This window comes from Procambarus clarkii, chromosome 54, assembly GCF_040958095.1.
Source record: "Procambarus clarkii isolate CNS0578487 chromosome 54, FALCON_Pclarkii_2.0, whole genome shotgun sequence".
Lineage (NCBI taxonomy): Eukaryota > Metazoa > Arthropoda > Malacostraca > Decapoda > Cambaridae > Procambarus > Procambarus clarkii.
This window is the reverse complement of record NC_091203.1, coordinates 34,208,834-34,222,313: the sequence shown is the minus strand read 5'-3', so window position 1 is coordinate 34,222,313 and position 13,480 is coordinate 34,208,834. Positions and strand designations below refer to the sequence as shown.

General features: G+C 44.3%; 1 long non-coding RNA gene across 1 annotated transcript; it reads right to left on the bottom strand.

Moving 5' to 3' along the window:
• Window positions 1-3,866: 3,866 nt before the first annotated feature.
• Window positions 3,867-8,438, bottom strand: LOC138352657 (uncharacterized). The gene is made up of 3 exons (XR_011222864.1): window positions 8,279-8,438; window positions 4,520-6,334; window positions 3,867-4,224 (listed from the first exon to the last, which is right to left on the bottom strand). It is a non-coding gene; the product is annotated as an uncharacterized lncRNA (long non-coding RNA).
• Window positions 8,439-13,480: the final 5,042 nt, after the last annotated feature.

The following is a 13,480-nucleotide window of genomic DNA, read 5'->3' as shown; positions in this document are numbered from 1 at the left end:
GGCGTTTTAGAATCGTAGGAGGGGTAAGAGCTTTAGTGATGCGGGTCAAGGATGTACAAAACTGCAGAAGGGGGACTCTCCATGGGGGCAGAGAAGGAACAACACGAGGAGAAACATTAGAAACAGGAACAGAAAGAATCCTGTAAGCGAGATAACCGGACAGAAAGAGGGAGGTGGTGAAGAGGAACAGGAACCGCAGGAGGGGTAAAAGTTAAAGCACGACAGAGGCGAGAGGATGAATGTTGTAAGGACCGCGCAAGATAGCGAAGACGGTAGCGATCACGGCAGTCCTGGAGACACAGGAAGCCAGTGTCAACATACAAGCTAAGGACGGGAGTCGAACGAAAAGCACCAGAACCGAGGCGCAACCCAGTATGGTGCAAAGCATCAAGACGGCGAAGAGCAGAAGGAGAAGCAGACGAGTAAGCAGGGCAACCATAATCGAGCTTAGACAGGACGAGAGAGGAATGTAAAACAAGGAGTGCGCGCCTATCCGCTCCCTAAGAAGTATGGGGCAATACCCAAAGGAGGGTAAGGCCTTAGAGCACTCATCACGGAGGTAAGAGATACGGGGAGACCAAGATAATCGAGTGTCAAGGAATAACCCCAAAAGCTTCGCGGAATCGTTGTACTCAAGGGAGCCGGTCGGCCGAGCGGACAGCACACTGTACTTGTGATCCTGTGGTCCCGGGTTCGATCCCGGGCGCCGGCGAGAAACAATGGGCAGAGTTTCTTTCACCCTATGCCCCTGTTACCTAGCAGTAAAATAGGTACCTGGGTGTTAGTCAGCTGTCACGGGCTGCTTCCTGGGGGTGGAGGCCTGGTCGAGGACCGGGCCGTGGAGACACTAAAAAAAAAGCCCCGAAATCATCAAGATAACCTCAAGATAAGAAGGGGATGACCACAAAGTGACAAAGAGGGACGAAGAACGAGGAATGAATGGAACAAACTGTACCATTTCCCCACAATGATACGAGCAGAACAATGTAGAGGCAAAGGAAAAAGTAAGGGGACAAAGGGAACATCAGAGCGAATCAAGAGAGCAGAAGAATTAGGAGCCCCAACAACAGCAGGGGGGGGGGGGAGAAAGGAATAGCCACGAAAGCGACCAGGATGAGCACCAAGCATCGGCTCCTGGAGACAGACACAAAGGAGCGAAAACTGCAAAATCAGAAGTTGGAGTTCAAGGAAATTGGCGTAATAACCTCGAACGTTCCATTGAAGAATAGACATCGACGAGAAGAGAAAGGACAACAGAGAACAAGGAAGAAACAAAGGCAAAAAAGCAACATAGCACACAAAAGAATATCAGAGTCAGGATCAGGGTCAGCAAAGTCAGGGTTAAGGGCCATGGGTAAACTGAGCAAAGACGGAGGGAAGGAAGCGGGAGAACAGACCTGAGGTGGACGGGAGGGGTCTGGAGGAGAAGGAGGAGGAGGAGGAAGAGGAGGAGGAGACAACCGAGAGCAGCAGTCAAGGACAGCAGCAGGAAGAGGGGGGGGGGAGTAGAAAGAGGGGAGCGCACCTCAGCAAGGGCAGCAACCGAGAGAGAAGCGGGGGCAAAAGAAACCTCCATAGCAGGAACTGGGGGTGCAACCACCGAAATGGGAGGGGAAGTAACGATAGTCAGTAGTAGGGGCCGAGGAAGAAAGTGAAGCCTTCTTACCCGCCAGGAGGGTAAGAAGGAGAGGAGCCAGTCTTATGCTTCAGATTTAAAGAGACCGGCGTCCCTGCAACTACGTACCAGGCAACGGATTCCAGCGTCTCAACAGGAGCTGAACGAGAGCACACACGACGGTCGTTAGGAGAGCGATGGACATCAGCCCGCACCGACAGGCAGCGGGGAGAGTCAAGAGACGGAGGAGAAGGATGGGAAGGAGGATCGGAGGGAGACGAGGAAGAAGACATAGGAGACATGACAGACAGAAAAAAAAGGAACCCCAGACAGAGGACCAGGAGGGTGACCCTTTGGGACAGAACTAAGGAACAGAAGGGGCAGTGGGCGTATCAGGGTCCAAGGCCCGGAAACGGTTGTAAGTCTAAGGAAGGTGGGAAGGGCGAGGAGAGGAAGAGCACAACACGTGAGCATAAGAGACGTTAGCATAAGGCGGGAGCCGGCGAACCTAGTGCCTCTCCTCGGGAAAAGAAACGCTCCCGGTGCTTCAAGTTGACGACAGCTACCTCAAGCTTGTAATGGATACACGCACGGGAGAAGGCAGGATGAGCCACACCGCAGTTGAGGCAACGAGCCTGGGGAGAAGAGCACTCCGACTTAAGAGTGACCTTTGCCCCCCCACACAAAGGACAGAGAGACAGAGACAGAGAGAGACAGGACAGCAGCGGAGGGCACCATGCCCAAACCTCCAGCACTTGTTACAGAGCCTAGGAGAAGGAACGTACTCTTGGACAGAGCACCTGGCACCAGCAAGAATAACAGAGGGTGGAAGGGTCCTACCATCAGAGGTAATCTTCACAACCCGAAGGGGTTGATGGCGACGACTACGAGGGGGACGAGTAAACGTGTCCACCCGGAGGATAGAATGGCCCTGGGCCTCAAGGATATGATGAATATCATGGCAGTCCTGCAGATTCCGAACATCGGTCGCAACATGGGGCGGTAGGAGAATAGTGCCAACACTTTCATTCATGAGAGCGTTCTTTGAGACCCGAACAGGGGTCTCCCCAAGGCAGGATAAAACAACCAAGCGGGAGGCCGCATCCTGAGAAGGAGCAGCAATGACATGTACCGAAATGGGTGGGGTTGAAGGTGACAGAGGGATCCATGGAATCAACAAGTTGCCTATGAAGGGCATGCCTATCTATCCATACCCACCATGGAGCCACAATTAGAGGCAGGACACCCAACAAGAAACCATCGCCGATCATGCCAGGGCCCCTTAGGGGTGCGTCGTGAGTATACGCCCCACAAACGCCACCTTAAGAACCGTCAATCCGTCGAGGTTGGGCTTAATGACGAAAGGAGGATTGACAATGAAAGGTTCCCCTAGCGCTCTACGTTGGGTACTACAGTTCTACGGGTGCAAGAATATGCCTCCCCAAGCACCCGGGCGTCAAAATAAAAGTCCCAAAGAATAACCAAAACAAGCCAAAGGTCGGCAGGAAACGACAAACAGAGAGGGGAGAAAAACTAAACAAGGAAAAGCGATCCAGCACAATTAGAGAAGACAGAAGCAGAAGCACAAGACCACAAAAAGACAGGACTGTCCCACGGAGCATCACACACTGGCAGCCGTCCACCAAGCCCCCTCACGGCGCCAACAAGCCGGATGGAGAGGGGGTGGTGGTGGATAAGAAGATGTGCAGTGCGTTGTCGAGGGCATATAGAGACGCATGGAGAGAGCGTGGCATGATGGAGTCTAGTACAGGCAATGGAGCAGTCACTGACGAAGAGCAGCATTGTCTGTGGCGACAGAGTCGGCCGACCTGCCTTTAAGTCCCACATTGCGCAGTTGGCATCTTTGAATTTGTTGGATATCAAGGTGCCATGGACGTGGTGGACGAGGCTGTCAAAGGACCAGGTGGATGTTCCTGCTGTGGGAAGAACACAGGCTTCTTGCCACAGTAATCCGCACCACAGCAGAACTACAGAGCACCAGTGGTGGCGAAAGTACAGTGAGCAGTTATATTAATGTTTGTGCGTTCGTTCTGTCAGATGGGCGTTTTGTCCCAGAGTCACCAATGTAACGTTAGATTTGGTGACAAAATGTAGACTAAATATAAGTTTAATATTGGATGGTAATCTCCTGCATTTAATAGAGGAGTTCCAAAACTTTGCTATGCCCTGCACCCCTAGGAAATATTTTTGCACGTCATAAAATTAGCATATATGAAGACGGTATTCTAGATGTTTTTTTGTACTTTATTCTCAAGAGGAAAATGTTTAGGCAAATCACACAGCATTCCTTTATGTTACACACCCAGAAATGCCACATTGCACCCCCTGTGGGTGCTGGCACCCCAGCTTAGGAACATTATATAGTTTACAGCGGTTGGTGACGAATGGTACATTATTGCTGTGATAGGTCGAGCCGTAGTGCGTTGCTGTTGAAGACTGGTAGCGTCCGTCGTATATGCAAGATGTTGTTCTTCACCACATATGAGCGAGAATGGCGATACTGTGATTCTGGCGCCATGTATCCTCGGCCGCTTGATCCGTTTCTTGCCCCAGTCTGCTCGTAATTCGGTTGAGGGGACTGTTTGCATCTGTTGGAAGTTTGTTAGTTAACTAAACTTGTTGGGAATGTATAGCAGGTGTCAGTAATATATGAAAGTGTGGAATACTTTGAATAATATTAACAGGATTTTCATTATCTTTAATATGGTTGCTGCACACTGAAGAAATGTTAATCTCTGCAATTGGTTTTGTATTTAGCAGCATCAACTTCAAAATAACAGTATCAAGATTAGTAAAATAAACTTTGCTGTTGCAGCAGCAGTGTTAATAAGACATTAAATTCGGCTCTGGTAATTTTACTTTAAAAATACATCCCATCCTTACCTGAATTAAGGGGCGCCTGACAGCCGAGTGGACAGCGCTTCAGATTCGTAGTCCCGAGGTTCCTTGTTCGATCCCCGGTGGAGGCTGAGACAAGTGGACAAAAAGTGTCCACTTGTCCACCCTGATGCCCCCTGTTACTTAGCAGTAAATAGGTACCTGGGAGTTTGACAGCTGCTACGGGATGCTTCTTAGGGGTGTGTAACAAAATGAAGCCCTGGTCGAGGATCGGGCAGCGAGAACGCAAAGTCCCATAATCATCAAGATATCGGAAGATAACCACCCAGTTAACAGCTGTTAGTGACTGTGGCCCTACAAATTTCTTCCCCATTGTGGAAAGAATTTAATAAAAAGTAGTTTAAAAATGCAAGGACACCTACACGTACAATATTATAAGCCTGCTTTAAACCAGAGGATTTATCCTCTGAAGTAATTAACACATCTTACGGAGTCGACCATACTTGGGGGCACCAATGTGCGTGAGCCTCACAACTGCCAAGTGCAATCTCTAAATACATTTTGAAAGACACTTCAGTTAAGTCCACCATTTATATTGAGAATCTGTAGGTTTAGATGTGTAAATTCCGTCAAAAAAAAAAATATATATGTACAATGGTCTATGTCGTCTCAAGATTGAACATTATGCGGATTACATTTCGCAGTTCATAAATATTAGGACATCAGGAGTGTGTTCATTCTCTGTAATGTGGCACATTGTATTTGAAAAGAAAAAGCAGAAAGTATTTCATAATTTTAACGTACACAGTCAAGCCACTTTAGCCGTGTAGGAATTCCACCCGTCTTATATCTTACAATTTATTGAACCAAGTAAAGCGACACATTGTTATCTTATTTCTAAATCCTTCGCAAGTTAGATTATGAGTAGACGGCTTGTCGACTTCAAACGCTGGACACCTTTCCTGAATGTCTCCGATTGGACTTTAATCTTTATGGGTTACTCCAATTCCCGTGTCAGCCACATGTGCTCAAGATTTAATACAGCCTCCATAATTTACACAAGTAGTTATGCTTTCGATCTTAAGCAGTTTTAATCTTTTCAATCTTAAGCTTTAAATCATTTCTCTATCACCACTAAAAGCAATGCCTAGTCTCATTAGTTCATCGAAATTTCGTACGTGTTAATCTTTATGTACATTAGCAAATTGATCTGGCTGTTGTGTTAAGGTCTGCTAGTGGTTCACATCTTGTGGCGAACCCTCGGGAATATGCCGTTTTCATGATCAGCCCATCCTCATCAACAAAGCCCACAAGTGATACCGTGCACCTGACCAACTCTTGAAACTAAATGCTTTGCACACTACTCTCAACTGATGAAGTTTGAACATTTAACACTGCTTCACTGATTACCTCTGTTCGATCAACAACTAATTGTGCTACAAATGTAGCACAAGTACTACTAGTAACCCACATACTGCAAACGCAAATAGTTGTCATCAGAAACTAAACGCCTAACCTACGTCTTAATATGCTAATGTATAATATTAATGCTTTAGGAAAATTATATTTCTAGTTAGGATCATGTTAACGCTGATAAATACGCCTTTGGGGTCGGCCCCTGGATGGAATGAACCTAACCTGACGACAGGGTTTAAGGAGTAACGTCCACTTGCTAGCCACCAAACTTTCAATTATTAACCCTCTCCTACTCTTGGCCGCATCTCTAACAACCAGTAATGTAAACTTAGTTACTCATGCAAGCGACATTTAGTTACAAATACAAGGCAGGATATCTTTTGACGCTGCTCTCCGGGTTACCACAGCACTGGTGCCCACTCTTCCCCTAGCACGGCGCATCTCCTGTGGAGTAAATGCACGTAGGACATTTAACAATTGTTTTATTGACCGTTTGTAGTTTACAAAACTACCATGAATAATGGATTATACACATACAAAATATTTAAAAATGGTAAAAAATTATTCCCGTTAGGTTCATGTGATCAAAGTAGGTTTGTCGCCATCATTAAATGAATTTGAGATACTCAATTTAGATAAGTATGGAACTGTAATCTTCCTCTATGTCCAAACTACCACATGAATAGCATCCTGTGGTGTCCCTTTTAAGAGGATGTTAGCATTTTGATGAAAATTTGCAGTAAAATTAATATGTAAATTACTCATTAAATTGCCTCTTGTTTCTTACTTATGTCATTATTAGCAACCACAGCCAAGCTGGATACGTTACTCACTTTCTAAATAGTCGTTCTGGAAAACCATGGACGACACTACTTGGCCTCTCACGGATCTAAGTTTTTGATTTCACAACACGACAGCTTACTAAAATTCCTTTTACATTAAAAGAAAATGAAAGTATTGCCTCTACTCTATACAAATCGATTTATAGATTATTCTAAAACTTTTTTTGCATTTTAAAGAGTGATGCATAACAAATCCTTTAATTGATATATATTGCATACTAAAAAGATTAAATTTGTCAATTTAGTTACAACACTTATGCATTAAGTTTCAAAACATCTTTACCAATTTCTTTTGGAGAGTTGGGAAATTAATGGGTCAGCTAGTGTTATCAGCAACTGGCACATGCTGGCAAGACAGGGATAGCAGGAGACAAGGACAGTAGGAGGCCACACCTTAATACTACCTCTATGCTGTCGTTTACGAAATTTATCCTGAAATCCTTGATAATGGAAAAAACTAATTGAAACCATTTTGTAAGCATAGGCCAGCTTGTACGGACAACTGCAACTAATTTAAATTTAACTATACTTGGTTTCAAATTAACATACGTTTACACGCGTGGGCGAGCCCCCACACACTACAAGGGTAGCCCACACCCGTGTTGCTGGGCGAGCCCCCACACACTACAAGGGTAGCCCACACCCGTCTTGCTGGGCGAGCCCCCACACACTACAAGGGTAGCCCACACCCGTCTTGCTGGGCGAGCCCCCACACACTACAAGGGTAGCCCACACCCGTGTTGCTGGGCGAGCCCCCACACTACAATGGTAGCCCACACCCGTGTTGCTGGGCGCAACAGTAAACATTACACTGCTCAAGTATCGACATTCGTGGTCAAGCGTCTATTGGAAATTGGTAGGCTCTTGCACTAGCGAATCATTAAGACTTTTTGCTGTAGAGTACAAAAATGTAGTCAACCAAGTTGTCACACGTACCCACCAAGTAAAATCATTAGTAGTTAATTAACAAATACCAGACGATTTGTTAATCTACAAACACACACAGCTGTTAATATTAAAACTTGAGCCCATTCTTGTATCTTATTCGGATGTTATGGAACAAGCTTTGAGCATTTTAAAACTATCTTATGTTACCGTAAAGATTTCCATTTAATGTTAAAAATTATGGACTGGACTGACCACTTTATGACTGAACTGTAGTAACACTGTAGTAACCGATTATACACCCACAGTAACCAGCTTAATTCCCGTGTCGCTTGCTGTCACTAGGGGAGAAAATGGCGACATTGTTAAATTAAAGGAGTACTAGATGGGGTACCCAGCTGTATGTACCCAATAATGAACAGTGTTTTCATGTTAAAGTATTTCCGAGAACATGAAACTCAAGGTCAGTATTTATGGCATAATCAACGGTTATGTCCTGAAGCCTAGTCTCGGGTATATAGTTTTTTATCCCGTTGTCGAGACCCTTTGCGCTACAAAATTAATTACAATAATATATAATGGAGCGAGGACTCCTCAAGCAATTAACTGTCTATATTAAAACAAAAGTTTGGATAAACTTTCCTGAGGATTGTATACTTGCCTCATTTGTTTACTCATAACGCAAGAAGCACAACGCTGTTTCGGATCAATGCCCTCCACACCACCACCTACACCGTTTATACAAACACGAATGACGCTAAAAGTCGCCACGTAAAGCTGAGATTATCTCGTGTTATCCATCTCGAAGACAAAGCGAGACCTCAGTACAGTTTTGAAGTAAACGGGGGGGGGGGGGGGGGGGGGGTTGATAAATTACCGCTATCCAGCAACTCTCACAGACCATGCTACAACCAGCCTATCCTCCAAACGAAGACCCAAAAGTGATTCCATGCACCCGCCAATCCTCCTGTGGATGAATGAAAATCGGCTTACACACTACTCACAACTGATTTCGTTCGAACACTTCCGAAACAAGTGCTTCACTTACGAATTTTGTTCGAACCACAACGCTGTAAATGCTTCACCCACGTACTACAAATACAAATAATCGCCAACAGAACCTAAATACCTAACCTAACCTATGCCTATAGATATGCACGATATGCTAATATATTATAATATTAATTTATATATACATGAGAAAATTCCTGTTTTTAATGAACAGCATGTTAAAATTTATGAATGAGTCTGTGGAGTCGACCGCTGGATGTAATGGACTTGAATCGAGGACGGGTTAACTCCAACCCATTCCAGTGTTCGTCCTTGTAAACACTGAAAAAAATCTTCGTTAATCCAGAAGCCACAACAATATCTATGATTGAAAAACACTTTACATACAACTCACTGGATTATGTTTGAAATTCTCGTACATGGCTTCACTTTCTTCCTGTGTTCGAGTTTTCTCTTGATGCTTCACTCACATACCGCAAAATATAAGTTATTGCCAACAGAACCAAAACATCTAATTTATGTTTTATACACAAATCTTTATACATCATTATACACAAATCTAATACAAAATTATTTTCAATTAGTTAAAATATTCCTTTTGGTTACACAGTATGTACAGATAAACGAGCGAGTCTCTGGGATTGGCAGCGGCTGTGACAAGCGTAGCTTGGGGATGGTTGTCATTAAAACATTAGTCCATCATCATATAATCATAACTCTTTATTATGTTTACACCAGAATTTAAACGTCATCATATTAAAATGATATTACCCAATATCTACAGAAGAGAATGCCTGTCTGATTTTGATATTTGAGTTTACTAATTGTGCCTATATGATCGAGCTGTTAGTTCTTGGATCTCGCCTTTCTAACCTTCGGTTGTCTAATGTACTGACTCCCGATCTCTTTGAGACGAGGGATGGGCAAAGAGGGGTACCAAGAGGTGGAACAAAGTGACGTACAAAGAGGAGGGGCTAAGTGGGGGACTAAGAGGTTGGGGCGAAGTGGGAGATCAAGAGGAGGGACGAACTGGAGGACCGAGAGGAGGGACGAAGTGACGTACCAACAGGAGGGGCGAACTGGGGAACCAAGAGGAGTGACGAAGTGACGTACTAAGAGTAGTGGTGCATTGGGGAACCAAGAGGAGGGGACGAATTGGGGGACAAAGAGGAGGGGAAAGAAGGAGATCGGATAAAGAGAGGGCAAGAGGGACAAAGGTTAAGGGGGGTAACCGGATACCCCCGTTTCTATAGAACGAATATAAAGAGAAATGTCTCTGTTCGAAGTTGGAGGCCTCATGGGGAATAAGGAGAAGAAATGGGAAGAAAGAGGGGAAAAGGTGGGATGAAAGGTAGAATGGGGTGATAGGGGAGAGGAGGAAGAGTGTTGGAACACACAAACTGTCTCGGGGACCACCGGATATCCCTGGTAGTCTATATCTATAAAAAGAATATCTATCTATTCGGTCGGCCGAGCGGACAGCACACTGGACTTGTGATCCTGTGGTCCTGGGTTCGATCCCAGGCGCCGGCGAGAAACAATGGGCAGAGTTTCTTTCACCCTATGCCCCTGTTACCTAGCAGTAAAATAGGTACCTGGATGTTAGTCAGTTGTCACAGGCTGCTTCCTGGGGGTGGAGGCCTGGTCGAGGACTGGGCCGCGGGGACACTAAAAAAGCCCCGAAATTATCTTAAGATAACCTCAAGATAGATCTATCTGTCTGTCCAAGGTTGGCCGGGAGACACTTGAGGGAAAGACTTACTCAGCTTTGTAAGATAAATGGTCTAGGGTACAGGACGGTCATAGGCTGATCGAGGTCGCCAGAGTTCAACAGGGAACGATGTGCCGGGGTCACAGTCTGACCTCCATCACCATTTTTGGCACTGCCCTCCACCTACACCTGGGTTAATATGAAAAATAACAAAATAAATAAATTCTTACGGTGATATATATAATTATTCAGTGATCTTACAAAAATTAACATAACTTTTTTGTTATTCTTACATTTGCCATAGTTGTGGACAAGAGAAAATCCTCCCACAGCTTCAAAGGATTTCTCAAGCCTCGCCCCTTTCTCAACGTAAGCAAGAAACTATTACATTGTCTAAGTCGTTCACACCGCTAGGCTCCTCCCACCGCTGGACCACCCACTCCCCAATGGTAGACAATTGTATTATTTTTAATCATCATTTTTATGTAAGAGAAACAGAGGGATACTAATTGAAAAGGCAGATACAGACAGAGACAAACAGAATAAAAAAGAGAGAGAGACAAACTGTCATAAAGAGACAGATACTGGAACACAGAGGCCGAGTACACTAGGGCAAAGAGACAGTGAGAAGAAGACAAACAGAAAAACAGAAGCAAACAACAACACACAGAGACAGACAGAGGAAGACAACAAAACACAGAGACAGGCAGACAGGCAGACAGACAGACAGCGTGAGACAACAACACGCAGAGACAGACAGACAGACAGAGGAAGACCACAACACACATAGACAGACAGACAGACAGAGGATGACAACAACACACATAGACAGACAGACAGACAGACAGAGGACGACAACAACACACACAGACACAGACAGCGGGAGACAACAACACGCAGAGACTGACAGACAAACAGACAGAAGCAGACAACAACACAGAGACAGACAGAGGAAGACATCAACATACATAGGCAGACAGACAGAGGCAGACAACAACACAGAGACAGACAGAAGCAGACAACACACCGAACCAGACAGAAAACATCACACAGAAACAGACACAGAAAGACAGACAGACAGACAGACAGACAGACAGACAGACACAGACAGAGGCAGACACATAAGAAGACAGAGACAGACATGAAGAGAAGGAAGGAAAACGGGGAATGGGTGACGTGTGAATAGGGAAGGAAATGGAACTGTTTGAAGAGAGGGATGAAGTTACGAGGTGATAGGAGAAAAGAGGAGGGGGCGAGAGGGGGAGAGGGGAGAGTAGTGTGAGGGGGAATAAAGGCAAGGAGGGTGTAAAATAGGGGGGGAGAGCGTGAAGGAGAGGGGAGCGATGTGAAGAGAGGGAGAATAGGGAAAGAGAGATGAGAGATGGGGGGGGGGGGGTGAGGTTGGGAGAAAAGGGGAAGTGGGGAAGAGGAGCAGAGAGACCCGGACACAGCCGTGTTCTCCTCCTCTAGTCCTGTATAATCTATATAAATAAAATTGGAAATGTTCGTTTGTTCAAAATCGCTACTAATCTCCGAAAGTTCTTCACCGATTGCTTTGAAATTTTCACACAACGTTCCATTCGCATCCGGCCAGGTTTTTATCTACATACTATATAGATGTCACGTCTGTGATGGTAAAAAATTAAACATGCTTTTTCTGAAACAAATGTGTTTTTCATGTGAGGAAAATCTTCGAAACCTCTTTACTGATTGCTTTGAGCGTTGCATTCGAATAGGCGCGTCTTTTTATATGTCTACTATATACATGCCTCATCTGTGACAGGACGGTCTCGCTTCATGCAGGTCGGCGTTCAATCCCCTGCCGTTCAAATAGTTGGGTACCATTCCTTTCCCCGCATCCTATCCCAAATCCTTATCCTGACCCCTTCCAAGTGCAATATAGTCGTCATGGCTTGGCGCTTTCCCCTTATATTACTTACACGCTGTAATCTCCGAAAATTCTTCACCGATTCTTTCGAAATTTTGACACAACTTTGCATTCGAATGCACACTTCTTTTTATATGCCTACTATATAGATACCACCCCCTGTGACAAGTAAAACAGTGTAATCTGTTGCACATAATAGCAACATGTACGCTATACTAAATATGTCACGAATTCCATTTCAATGTTTCAGATTGCATTGATAAATTAATTGTTCATAGCTTTCGATTTATTTTATTTTTTATTGAATTAGTTTGTGTGACATTGTGTTGGAATTGAGCTGTGTTGTTTGCCATACCGTTCATTTCGTAAGTATAAGTATTGATGCCACACCTATGACAAGTAAAATTATGCTTTTCTTGAAAAACAGCGCCATCTGTTGCATGTAAAAGCAACACACATGCTATACTAAATATGTTACAATTTCATTTCAATGTTTCTGATTGCATTGATAAATTGAATTTTCATAGATTTGGATTTATTTTCATTTTGATTTAATTATTTTGTGTGAATTGCGTTTGAATTGAGCTGTGTTGCTTACCATACAGTTTATTTCGTGAGTATAGTTTATTTATTTCATATTTTCATTTCATTTTTTAACTGTTTTTCTTATATTTCAGTGATGGGAACATCAGATCACTTGATGTTCCCAATTTTCTGATGGGAAGATCATACCATTTGGGAAGGCATCAGACGAGGGAGTGGCGAATGGTGGGGATGATGAGGGGATGGAAGTGAGAGATTGTGGGGAGGACGAGGAGACATGGGAGGGGTTAATGGTGGGGAAGGACGAGGTTGACGAGGGAGTTTGGGATGGTGAGGACGAGGGGATGGGGGAATGGAGAATGGTGGGGAGGACAAAGGGACAGGGGAGTGGGGCATGGTGGGAAGGACGAGTGGAGTGGGAATTGTTGGGAAGCTGAGGAGACGGGTGAGGGGTGAAAACAGGGGAGGACTGGGGGACAGGGAAGGTTGCTTTGGCTCAGCAATGCATGTATTAACGTGCGGCCGGGTACAACTAGTGTATATATATATATATATATATATATATATATATATATATATATATATATATATATATATATATATATATATATATATATATTAGTATATTTTGGTAGCAGTCTTTCCTGTAGACATATATTATTAAATATGACCGAAAAAGTAAGATTAATAATTCTAACACGAATTTTCTC